Source organism: Ascaphus truei, chromosome 3 (assembly GCF_040206685.1).
Source record: "Ascaphus truei isolate aAscTru1 chromosome 3, aAscTru1.hap1, whole genome shotgun sequence".
Lineage (NCBI taxonomy): Eukaryota > Metazoa > Chordata > Amphibia > Anura > Ascaphidae > Ascaphus > Ascaphus truei.
In genome coordinates this window covers 384411387-384425000 of record NC_134485.1, presented here as the reverse complement: position 1 = coordinate 384425000, position 13614 = coordinate 384411387, and positions in this window count along the sequence as shown.

Genomic DNA, 13614 nt, shown 5'->3' with positions numbered 1-13614 from the left:
CCCTTCCATCACCAAGCGCACCCCCTCCACCAGAAGATGTAGTGTACCAGTACATGTATGCCGTTGAGGAGGACAGGACAACCCCGTCAAGACCACACCAGGAGACAACACAGCGACCAAGACCGGAGGAAAGCTTCCTCCCAGACAACCTACCCTCCCACGTCGCCTCAAGCACACCCGCTCCCAGAAGACCTACATTCACTCGCATCGATACGGTGCCCGACATCACCCAGTGCGATCTGCCACCGGCGCTCAGGGAGAAGTATAGGGTGATGAGTGCTGGTGCACCCCACAAGTATGCCTTGTTACTTTTTAAGCACCATGTGCCCTACTCTTTGTACTGCGACTGGGCCTTCAAAGTGAACTACGAAGGAAATCGTGTAAAAAAGGCGCTTCCTGCCAATTTAAGAAAGACCATTCTGGGGGAATTGCGGTGCTTTTATACAATTACAGATCCTGTAATGAAAGGCGTTCGAGACTGCATTAATGGCGTTTTGCACCATGCAAGGAATCTGCCATGGACGGACAATCTGGTGAACTTTCTGGTTTAATCACGGGTACTGTAAGACCATTCTGTTGTGCTGAACTGTATTGTACATGTTTTGACCTGCTGTACATAAATAAAGGAGATGTTGTTGTGTGTTTTAACTTGTATTTATACAGAAATGTTTTAACCTGCTGTACACACATACACAGGACCTGCACAATTCCAGTCCCGGGGGGCCACAAACAGACCCGGTTTTCAAGGTTGTCCTGAAAACCGGGCCTGTTTGCTGCCCTCGAGGACTGTAGTGGTGCAGGCCTGACTGACTGTTCTGCACACTATCCCACTGTATATGTTTTGACTTGCCGTTCTTTAATAAAGAAGATGTTGCTTTTGTATATTTTATGAATAATTTGTTTTTAAAACATGTGACTGTAAACCATACTGACTGACTGTAAATGTTTTTACTTTCTATAAATAAATGTTTTCACTACTGTAGCAGTAAACCATACACCTGTTGATGTTTTGAATTGCTGTGCACTTAAAATGTTTCTACATTGTACAGTATTTGTAAATAAATGTTTTTCTACTTACTCCACCAATAAAAGAACATGTTGATTTGTTTTACATTGTTCCATTGGCTCCTTTGCTACTGTAACAAAATACAGTGTTTCTAGAATGTACAATACTGTCCAGGCATACTGTGCTGTATACTGTAGGCATGCTCAGTACAAGAGTATTAAAAAAAATAGAAGACACATACAATACTGTACTGTACTGTATGTACTGGCACTGTATAGAAGACACATACTGTATGTACAGTACTGTAATACATGTAGAATAAATGCATAGTTTTTATTTTTTCGGTTTATTACACAGTATACTGTATATAAAAAAATATTGTATACTGTACGGTCGGAAAACATCAGCATACTGTTTCAGCTACAGTATTCTATCCTAATAAATAACGACGGCCACTAAACTGTAGACTCCGGTAAGTGGGTTTTTAAATCTGATTCAGCAATGTGCAGGCATTGTTACACAAAGCGATATTATCCATCGAAATCCCCCGGTTAGCCGTTTTCTTTTCTGAGGAAAAACAAAAAGAAAAGTTTTACTGTAATGGTCAGCCCCCTAAAGAAGTTCCCAGCCAGTCCCACCAATAATTTTCTCGGGGGGCGTCTCCTGTTCACATGCGCATGCGCCTACCGTCGATGTAATGACACGCATATGCGTTTCAGAAGGTTCCAATGCGCATGCGCCTAGCGTTCCACCAATTGTTCAGTATCTGCAGCACAGTACTGGAGAAGCCGCTCAGCCAATAATATTGCTTACAGGAGAATCGCTTGACTTTTGAATCGCGCCGATATTGATACAGTATTGGCAAAATAAAAAAAACACAGAAAATAATACAGCAACAATACTCACCATAGAATTTGCCATTCAGCTGGCACCGGCGCCGGGCCACTGCCAGTCCATTGTTCCTGATCAACCACGTCGATAGTTTGCAGCAGGACTAGTACACCTGTAGTGAGTTGATGAGGCTGGCAATTGCTTAGGTACATGCAAGCTTGATTGAAACTGCATGCGAAATCCGGCTCTAGCTTGCTGGATAGACAGCAAGGGTTGTCACTGATGGTGGGACCGTTATTGGAAGCCGGTGCTGGTGCTGGTGCATTGCTTGGCAGCGACTGTCATTTCTTAGTTGGTTTAAACATGACCTTTCGCCTTTTGCCGTCTGCATGATCATAGATACAGGAAAAAGCCGGTGATACACACCAATACCCTCCAACAAATTGTGGCTCAATACGATAAAAACAGGGATCGCTACATAACCTTTTCCTTATTGCACGCTTCCACTTATGAGGAGCTGGCGAAAATTTGTAAAAGTCATAGTTTTCGCTGAAATACTGATAAATTTGAACAACTGTTGCCATCTTATCATCTGTTGCATTAATCGCGCCCATATCAAATACGCGTAACTTCTGTCGGGTTTTTTGAAAACTGGCTGCACTTGAACACTCATGGCGACGGCTCTCTGGAGAATAGTGTAACAGAAACTGGTCTTTGTCTTTATTTAATATGAAAAGCCTAAATTGATACATTTTTGCAACCTCTTCCTTCAGTTTCAAGGCCAATTTACAATAGCACACTGTGGTATCTTTTTTAAACGAAACACCTGCAAGTCGACACATTACTGAAGCGCATGCGCATTACAATTCATGCATATCTGCCATCTGGCGGACACGCGAAGAATTGCAACCTATTAAATCCGAACCATTGTCAATAAACGCACCAACGCGCGTCAACCGCACATGACCCACGCATGACCCGTGGCTGAGAACGCAAAATGAATGTGGCATGCTCCCGGTGAAGTGCGTCGCATTCCAGGAAAAAGCCAGGGAAAAACCGGCGATGTGTTAGAACAAGATGCTCCGCAGCAGTACTGTATAGAATAGAGTTATATAAATATACAGCGATAACAATAAAAATAGATGATACTGTATAGAATAGAGTTATATAAATATACAGCGATAACAATAATAATAGATAGATACAGTACAGTACAGTACTTACTCGGTAGTTACCATTGGTGTCCTCTTTACTTTTTTGGTCTTACCGTGGGCATGATAGCTCAGGGTTGCTGCTGGCACAACGAGGCCAGAAGTACTTAGCCAGCGTTGCATATCCGCAATTCGGTGTCCTCTCGTGTACATCTCCTTTATACTCATGCTGCGATCCTTAGAAATCTTTTTAACAGGCATCGCTGCGTGTCGAAAGAAATACAAGCACAAGAATGTATATTCGATGTTTAGTCGATGTGTATTCAATGTGAAGTGAATCCACAAAATGGATGGTGTATTTATACTTCAATGAGTCACATTAGAGTACGTCCACTTTTAACACCTGCACCTCGTCGCCATGCATAAAAGGTGATACACATTGCATAGCCTCCCACTCGATGAGCTGTATCTGAACTTGCCCTTGTCCAGATACTGCATTGTGCCATCTGCTTCCATGGATCAACCGTGATTCTACGGACGCAGGAACACACTCACCTCTGCCATGCTAGTCATGCAGAAAAAGCGAAAGGCGGCAGCCGTTTCCAAGCCAAGGCCAAAGCGAAAGGCTAAGGCTAATAAAGAAAACCTTCTGACGACTTCAAAGGCTACAGGTAAGGCTTTAAGGAAGCCTTATTATGTCAAGAAGAAATTCGGTGATGTACACTCAAAGCAAAACAAATGGTCACCTTCTGCATCAGCCCTCGCCGCCGCTGCCGCTTCTCTCCCGGAAACCCAGAGGACACCTCCATCACTCCTCGCCGCCGCTACCGCTTCTCTCCCGGAAATCCAGAGGACACCTTCTCCATCACTCCTCGACGACTCTGTCACTTCTCTCCTGGAAATCCACAGGACACCTCCTCCATCATTCCTCGATGACGTTGCCGCTTATCTCCAGGGAACCCCCATCTCATCCTCTTATGCACCCATCCACCAAGATGTTCCCCCAGCCACTCAGGGAGAAGTATAGGTTAGCAAGTGCTCGTATACCCCAGAGGCATGCCCACGTGCCATACCCGTTGAACTTAGGGTGAGCCCACAATGTAAACTACGAAGGGAATCGCGAGAAAAAGGCTTTTCCTGAAAATTTAAGAAAGACTATTGTGGAGGAATTGCAGCGCTATTTTTCAATTACCGATCCTTTAATGAAAATTTGCGCCATACAAGGCATCGGCCCTGGAAGGACAATCTGCTGGGGATCGAATTCGTGAATGGTCGTCTGTTAAAATGTTGATTCATTTCTGACTTGTTTATTGTTTTAAATTGTATTCTAATATGTTTTTTTAAATATACCTGTATGTTTTAATTACAGTACACCATTAATGTTTTTTTACTTACATTACTCCACCAATAAAACAAATTGCTGCTTTTTTTAAATATACCTGTATGTTTTTAATTACAGTACACCATTAATGTATTTTGACTTGCAGTACTCCACCAATAAAAATAATGTTGATTGTTGTAGATTGTATTCATACTGTCAATGTTTTTACTGTATTGGACACCATTAATGTATTTGTAATTATTGCACCCACCAATAAAATAAATTGCTGCTTTTTTAAATATACCTGTATGTTTTTAATTACAGTACACCATTAATGTATTTTTACTTGCAGTACTCCACCAATAAAAATAATGTTGATTGTTGTAGATTGTATTCATACTGTCAATGTTTTTACTGTATTGGACACCATTAATGTATTTGTAATTATTGCACCCACCAATAAAATAAATTGCTGCTTTTTTAAATATACCTGTATGTTTTTAATTACAGTACACCATTAATGTTTTTTTACTTACTGAGCATTACAGTACACCAAAACAGTATTAAAATGCATTATCTGTATTTGTATTATTATTACAGTAGAACACACATACTGTACTGTAATACATGTACAGAATAAATGCATACTTTTTATTTTTGGGGTTTATTATACAGTACAGTATGTAAAAAGTATGTAAAAAAGCTCAGTTATTCTATCCTAATCAATAAAAATGGCACTGATTCAGATTCAGCAGTGTGCGAGCATCGTTACAAAAAGCGATATTATCCATCAAAATCCCTCCATTTGTCGTTCTCAGCCCGATGACAAAGTTTCTTTTTCTGAGGAAGAAAAATAAAAGTATTACTGTAATGGTTAGTTCAAACTAGTCAGTCCCCTAAAGAAGTTCCCACAGTCAGTCCCTGCAGTCCCCTCGGTCAGTCCCAACAATTATTTTCTCGGGGGGCGTCTCTTGTTCACATACAGTACACGCATGCGCCTAGATGTGATGAGACGCATACTATATGCGTTTCAACAAGGTTCCAATGCGCATGCGCCTAACTGTAGAAGCTGCGCAGCCAATGATATTGCTGGACTACATTTTGGCGAATTGTGACTTTAACCATAAGCAAAGCGATTGATTACAGGAGAATCGCTTTACTGTGCATTGATATTGATATGGTAAAAAAATTATTACATACGGCAGCTGTACTCACCATAGACTTTGCCATTCGGTTGGCGCTGAGCCACTGCCAGTCCCTTAGTCTTGATTATACACGTAGTTGACAGGTGACAGCAGGTCTGCTACACCTGTAGTTGACAGCTGATGAAGCTGGAAATCGCTTTGGTACATGCAAGCTTGCTGGTATCTGTACGTGAAATCCTGCTCAGGCTGCAGGTATCCAGGTGGGGGCTGATAGCAAGGGTTGCCGGTCAGCAGGTTTTCACAGACGGTCGGGCCATTATTGGAAGCCGGTGCTGGCGCTGGCGGATTGCTTGCCTGGGACTGACGATTCTTATTTGGTTTTACCATGATCTTTCGCCTTTTGAACTCTCTATGATCAAAGAAACTGGAAAATTCAGGGGCAACACACCAATACCCTCCTCCTGTAACTCCGGGTGCAGGAGCAATACGAAAAAAAGTGGATCGATACATAACTTTTTCCTTATCGCACGCTTCCACCCAAGAGCATCTGGTGAAAATTTGTAAAAATCCTAATTTTCGATAAAATATTGATAAATTTGACCAACTGTGGCCATCTTATCATCTGCTGAACTAATTGCTGACCATATTAAATAAGCGTACGTTATGTTGGGCTTTAGGAACACGGACTGCGGTGGTGTACTCATCTCTGGACTTCTCTGGACAATGGAACAGAACACCAGACACTTTGCATTTAGTTTTTAATATGAAACGCCTAAATAGATACAATGTTGTACAACTTCTTCAGTACCAAGGTCAATTCACAGAGGACCACTGTGGTATTTTTTAAACACCTGCAAGTCAACACATTACTGAAGCGCATGCGCATTACAATTCATGAATATCTGCCACCTGGCGGATACGCAAAGAATTCCAACCAATTAAATCCGAAACATTCTCATTAAACAGATCAAGCGCGAGTGACGCTGGCATGATTGTGTCAGGACTCGGGGCACACGCCGCCCTCGGCGCTGCGCTTCCCTACCTGTACCGCTGGCTGCGGCCTCCCCCGTTCCTGCCGGGCACCTCGGCCCATTCCTCCGCCCCCCCGTGGCTCGCACGCACGCCGCCGACGCCAGACTCACGCTCCCCTTACAGGGCGCACGCCGCGCAACTTAGTTTATGCACTGCATCAGCTGGGTAACTCCACCCCCCGGCCATCTCCGCTCTCAGGCTCAGCTCCTCCCACCATCCTCCGGCAACTAACCAGGCCATTAAACCCTGCCCTGTCACAAAGCGCTCATTGGCGCGCCTCTGCTCCGCCTCTTCCTTCCATTGGTCCTTCTCACTTAATAACCCCAGTGATTCCTCGCCAGCCTCGCTCTGCATAGTTCATCTGCCTTGTGCTGTTACTCACTGTGCCTAGCTCTCTCTCTGTTTCAGCTTCGTTACCGACTCGGCTTGTCTTCCTCCCCACTCTGGCTCTACGACCTCGGCTTCCACACAACCACCGCTTACCTCTCGGACCCCTTGATCTCGACACCTAGACCCCTACTTCCCGGAACTCTGTAATCCTCGACCTCTGGCTTCGGACCTTACTACGGAACCTTCTCTACGCCCGGATCTGGCAAGTACTCTACCTATCCTGGTACCCCTGGCCTTGTCCATGCAACCAATCCACACTCCGGGCACGCTCTCACTACTGCGGGTGCGTGGTTACTCACTTTCCACCTCAGAATTGGGGGATAGTCTGGACCTGCGGGCAGAACAGTGTGACAGATTGCAACATGAATACGGCACGAATACGGCACGAATGAGGCGAAGCACGTGGCATCGGAACAAGTCACAGGAAAATATCGGTGAAGTGTTAGAGTAAAATGGGCCGTGGCTGTAAACGTTTGTACATCTAAATAATTTTTTTGCCTTTTTTGGTCATTGTCATGAAACCAAATGTTGGCAGAAATATATAGAGTGAATAAGAAATATGTAGGGGTTGTGTAGTCTGCTCTGACAGCATTTCAGACTCTGTGAAAAGATAACACTCCCTTACATTATGGTTCACCTGAACCAAGAGCATTAGAATAAAGGTTTTCAACACCGGACTATTGCCTTAGCCAATGAGCAAGACCTACTGTTCCCATGACTCTGGTTAAAAAAGTGCTGCCTCTGCACTTTATTGCATGTCTTAGCCCTGTGGTTTAGCTGCGGTTGCCCAGTGGTGTCTTGCGGTTTCCGTCATTCTTTTTGGATTAACTATAGGGGATGCTAGTGTGTAAATAAGCTATGTGTTATAGTCATGCATGTTCTATATAGTACTGTTTAGGAAATGTGCCTGGCATTTATAATCACCTCTTCTTCCTATACACTCTTTCACTTCTAGAAAACTAAAGACACCAGACACAGTCTTTGAAAGTTATGACATATTTATTAAAGTAAAGCACAGAAACACAGTGTACATTTCAAATGACATGGGAAAGATAAATAGGAATTATATTGTACAGTTTAAGCAAAATGAAATGCACTGTATCAGTGAATGTTTTATAAAAAAGGTATATATTACTATCTACACATACAAAAATAATAAAGCTGGATGTGTTGGTACATGAAGAAGGTCTTGAACTGGACAATAAGCCAAATGGATGAGTACAGTGACATCAGTACATCATTCTATTACACCACCAAGATTCTGTACTAAACTGTGCACATAAACGACTCTAGTTCTTCATTATGACCCCCAGGAAATTAATTTTTATTAATACTATTTCAGCATCAATGAGATGTCAAAAGGGATCTAAATTATCCAAAAATAACAAACTCCTGGTTCACTCCATTTTTTTTCTCTCCGAATTGGTCTAGGTGCTGGCGTCTTGTGGCATCTGCTCAAACAGCCTTCAGTACAATCAAAGAAGAACAAAGAAGATGCAACACAAAACAGTTACTGCAATTATTTTCCTAATGCTAATACACACTTCGGCCACCCCCGCTACCCACAATTAAAAAATACACACACAACAGCCCCACACTAAATAAATATATATATATATATATATATATATATATATATATATATATATATGCAAATATAACTGTATGCTCATCTGCATGTCTTAGGCAGGTCTGCAACCCCGCCTTTCCCCATTATCACCCAGCATACAGCACTTCCACTGCAGCAAGGGATTCTGGGAAATGACATGCAAATGAGCACACAGTGTCACTTTTTGCCTCAATAACCATTTTTAACATGGTTCCCTATAGGCTTAAGCTTGCTGCATGGTCACAGCTTTGAGCACAGCCAGGGTTAAGGTGCATACCCAGAAAACCACCCACAGACAGCTGTTTCGACCTTTTTTTTTTTTTTTTTTTTAACTTTTTTATTCAACAACTTTTTTAAGTTTACAGACTTTTTTGGAAACCAAAAAAACACACCATAGTGACAACAGTCACCTAACATTATAAAGACACCAAAACATAATATATTTACACTTTCATCCTTCAGATATATACAAACACAAAGATAAACTTTTCAGAAGGGAAAAAAAAACCATAACTTTACGAAAAAAAACCTATAACCAAAACATCATACAAAGATAAGAACCATATACTTCAAGATTCTTTCATTTAAAAACAAAAACACTTTATGTAGTCTCAAGTGATGCGATCATCTGTTTTAATTCTTTCTCCATACTGTACGTTCCAAACCTCTCTTATTTTCCTCTAACTGGAATCCAAACCTCACACTTTTTTCATACCCGTCCCTTGCCTCTTTCACTTCCCAATATCTCCGCCCAAATCCCCTCGCAAGTTGATTGTGCAAAACCTCTTCCTTTGTAAGCCCTACTTCATCCTTTCCCTGGGTGCTCCTCCCCTTACTATCTCCCGCAGAATTTGCCTCTTTTGCCTGTACAATCCCTTTTTTGCCTGCCTTTTCTTCACTTTCGTTCCCACTTACTTCACTTACACTTCTCAGTATTTTAGTTCCCTCCACGCTTATCTGACTTTTTTGTGAGGACGAGCTGTTGCTCTCGCTACTCTCTTTCTCCCTCACCTCTCCCCTAGCCTCTTTTATTTTAACCCACTGTACATGCTCCTTTTTTAATTCTTCATATTTCTCTTTTGTCAGCTGTTTTCTTTGGTACATCATTTTTTCCAATCTTTCTATTATCTGTTCATCACTACTACCCCCATGCTGCTTCCGGAAAATACCCACCCAAAACAGAACATCTCCCACTGCGTTCTCAAATTGTTCCATTTTCTCTTTTAGGGTTACCTTCAATGATACTTTTTTAACTTTACCCTCTACACCCTTCTCTCTAGGCTCCACTTTACTCTGGCTAACCTTATCTTCCTTTGTTTCTATCCCTTGCGAAGACTCGTTTTTGCTTCCACTAACAACAAACCCTTTACACTTACTCTTTCCCTCTTTACCTTTTCCACTCACAATACCAGGGCCTGCCTTCTCCTCTGTTTCTTGCGCTTCCCTATCTAACTTCTTTTTTTCCTCTTTTCCTTTACTCACGGTCTGTTCCTCTTCCCCACTCCCGTCAATACTGGACAAATCCAGCGCACAAAACTTTGACTTCATCACCCTATCTTGCCATAACTCACTCTTCCCCTCCCCTTCAACTGTACAAACATCATTGTCACTTTGTAAACTACGTTTTTGCGCCCCTTTCTTGGGTCCGGTCGTGTCCATTATTTCCACTTCCACCTCCCCCTCTATTGGGCCACTCTCTACCATTTCTTCCCTTCTTAAATCCTCCTCATACATTGCTGTTATAGCCGGATCAAGCCCTCCCTCTTGGGAACTCTCCATCTCACAAATTCCCTGACCCTCCACTGTCTCTTCCTCTTCTTCTAGCACAATGCCCCCTTTTGCTTCCTGGTCATATGTCCTTTTTGTGCACTGCCTTCCCAAGTGTCCTTCCTCTCCACATAGATTGCATCTCTTAGGGACTCCACAGTTGGCTGCAGTATGTCCCTCTTCCCCACAATTACGGCACACAATTCCCGTTTTCGTGCAACCCTCCTTTGTATGTCCATAAGTGTGGCAATGCCTGCAATATAGAGGCTGTCCCGGGTAAAACAAAAAACCTCTGTCCCCTCTGATATTGAACATGGCCGGTGGGTGTGTCACTCCTCCCGCACATGATGGATCCCGTCTGAACCGTACCCAGAAACGTCTCTTCCCGTTGAACATGCCATATGGGTTTTTAAGTTCTTCACCTCCTCTGATCATTTCACAATACCGTTTCAAAAAAGTCACAATCTCCTCTTTCCTTGCATACGGATTGTACATGTGAATTACAAGTGGTCTCTCCTCCAGCATAAAACTTGGAATTACCTTGATGCCATGTAAGATCGGGTCATCAGACTTCTCCTTGCACTTTTCAAAAGTGCACCAAACATCCGCTTCTTGATGACAGGTCAGGTCATAAATCCCCTGTGCAGGGAAATCCTGAAGGCAGAAGATCCTCTCAGCATCCAGACCAATCAATTGCTTCAGCACCTTCTCCACTATCCACTGCAGGTTCACTCGACATCTCTCGGTCTCCTCGATCAGGAACCGCATGGAATTGCGCATTCCAGCTTGCGACGTCATCTCCGCTCTCCCAAGCTCAGGTGCGGCACCCCAAAAGCAGCAAGGGACTTTAGCCAGTAAAGGCGATGTCCCAGGGCAAAGGTGCCGGCCCCTCACTTCCGCATCTGCTCGCTCAGAACCGCTCGCTCAGGATCACTCCTCTCAGCTCGAGATGGCGTGCCCCCCCAAAAGCAGCAGGAGTCTTTAGTCCCCGAAGGGACGATGACTTAAGGCCAAGGGGACACAGTCTCAGCTACACAGCTGTTTCGACCTTGATGGGTCTCATCAGTGTGGGATTGATTTTACTGGGAATGCAAGAGAGGCTATGGGATAGGCTAAACCATAATACTGAGTTAAGTTATGGTGAGTAAAAAAAGTGACAAAAACCCTCCACAGGAAAGCAAATATGCAAATATAACTGTATGCTCATCTGCATGTCTTAGGCAGGTCTGCAACCCCGCCTTTCCCCATTATCACCCAGCATACAGCACTTCCACTGCAGCAAGGGATTCTGGGAAATGACATGCAAATGAGCACACAGTATCACTTTTTGCCTCAATAACCATTTTTAACATGGTTCCCTATAGGCTTAAGCTTGCTGCATGGTCACAGCTTTGAGCACAGCCAGGGTTAAGGTGCATACCCAGAAAACCACCCACAGACAGCTGTTTCGACCTTGATGGGTCTCATCAGTGTGGGGTTGATTTTACTGGGAATGCAAGAGAGGCTATGGGATAGGCTAAACCATAATACTGAGTTAAGTTATGGTGAGTAAAAAAAGTGACAAAAACCCTCCACAGAAAAGCAAATATGCAAATATAACTGTATGCTCATCTGCATGTCTTAGGCAGGTCTGCAACCCCGCCTTTCCCCATTATCACCCAGCATACAGTACTTCCACTGCAGCAAGGGATTCTGGGAAATGACATGCAAATGAGCACACAGTGTCACTTTTTGCCTCAATAACCATTTTTAACATGGTTCCCTATAGGCTTAAGCTTGCTGCATGGTCACAGCTTTGAGCACAGCCAGGGTTAAGGTGCATACCCAGAAAACCACCCACAGACAGCTGTTTCGACCTTGATGGGTCTCATCAGTGTGGGGTTGATTTTACAATCATATATATTACCCCAACAACACCTGTACCCCCCTAACATATACATATATGCACATCAATGATACTATAGGCCGGCGGGGGCCCTCGGGTGTTACCCGTATGCCTGCAGTACTAATTCTGCGCCCCCCCAAATTAATGTCAAAACACATACATACTTATAAAGAAATAACCCCCTCCCCCCTAACACATACAGTATAGTAATGGGCACAATTACTATTATCCACAAATGGATAATAGTGAATAAGCCCATTTTAAATACATAAAGAACAATAAATACATTAAATACATATTGCACTCACCCTTGTCCGGCTGCCACGATGAAGGCCATCCTCATCTTCAACACCGTCCATGCCTCCTCCGATGCTGCAAACATAAACAAGAATAAAAACAGCCAATGTAATGTCCCATAACCCCTTAATCACCATAGAAGTTATTAAACCGCTACAGTCATTAAGGGGTTAACCCACCCTCAACCACCACTCGGGAGGCCTACATACCCGCCCCCACTACCCCCCACCCCGTGAGGCCTAACCACCCTCACCCAATATCCAGTCTGGAGGCCTACCCACATACCCTTGGGGCCAGTACCCCCCACCCCCAGTACCCACAATAAAATCAATACACTGCCCCACAATAAACATCATTATATTTATTAAATACATAACCCACTCCCTGTGCCCCCCCCCCCCCATAAATACATGATTTATTATTTTACATACAGGGTTAATACCCCAGGCCCACGGGAGTCCCCGGTGGGCCTGACGGGTCACCTCACAGACCTACAGTAGCCCAGCACCATGTTTCAAACAGGGTCTGGAGGCCTGTTGGTGGTTCACGCCAGGCGCCATGGTCCACCAGGTGGTCTCCGCGGGTCAACATGGGCCACAATGGGGTCTCTACGGATGTCTGGTCAGACCCTCAGGTGTCTGAGGGGCCTCGGGTGGTTCCCACGGGGGTCTGGGGACCCACGGGTGGTCCCTATGTGTCCGTGGTGCCCCCACAGATGTGGGGCTACTGGTTCTTCCCCGCAGGTGTCCCCCGTGGACCCGGTAGCCTGGTACCCGTGAGAAGCCCGAGAATACCGCAGGTATACCTACAGTATAATAACAGTATACAGTTAATAACCGCTATGGTGATTAAAGGGTTAGGGGACATTACATTGGCTGTTTTTATTCTTGTTTATGTTTTGCAGCATCGGAGGGGGCATGGACGGTGATGAAGATGAGGATGGCCTTCATCGTGGCAGCCGGACAAGGGTGAGTGCAATATGTATTTAATGTATTATTGTTCTTTATGTATTTAAAATGGGCAAATGCACTATTATCCATATGTGGATAATAGTAATTTTGCCCATTACTGTATTGTATGTTTTAGGGGGGGTGTATTTATTGTAAAGTATTTGTGTTGTTGTATTTTTTGGGGGGGCACAGAATTGGTACTGCAGGCCTGTGGGGGAACACCCGAGGGC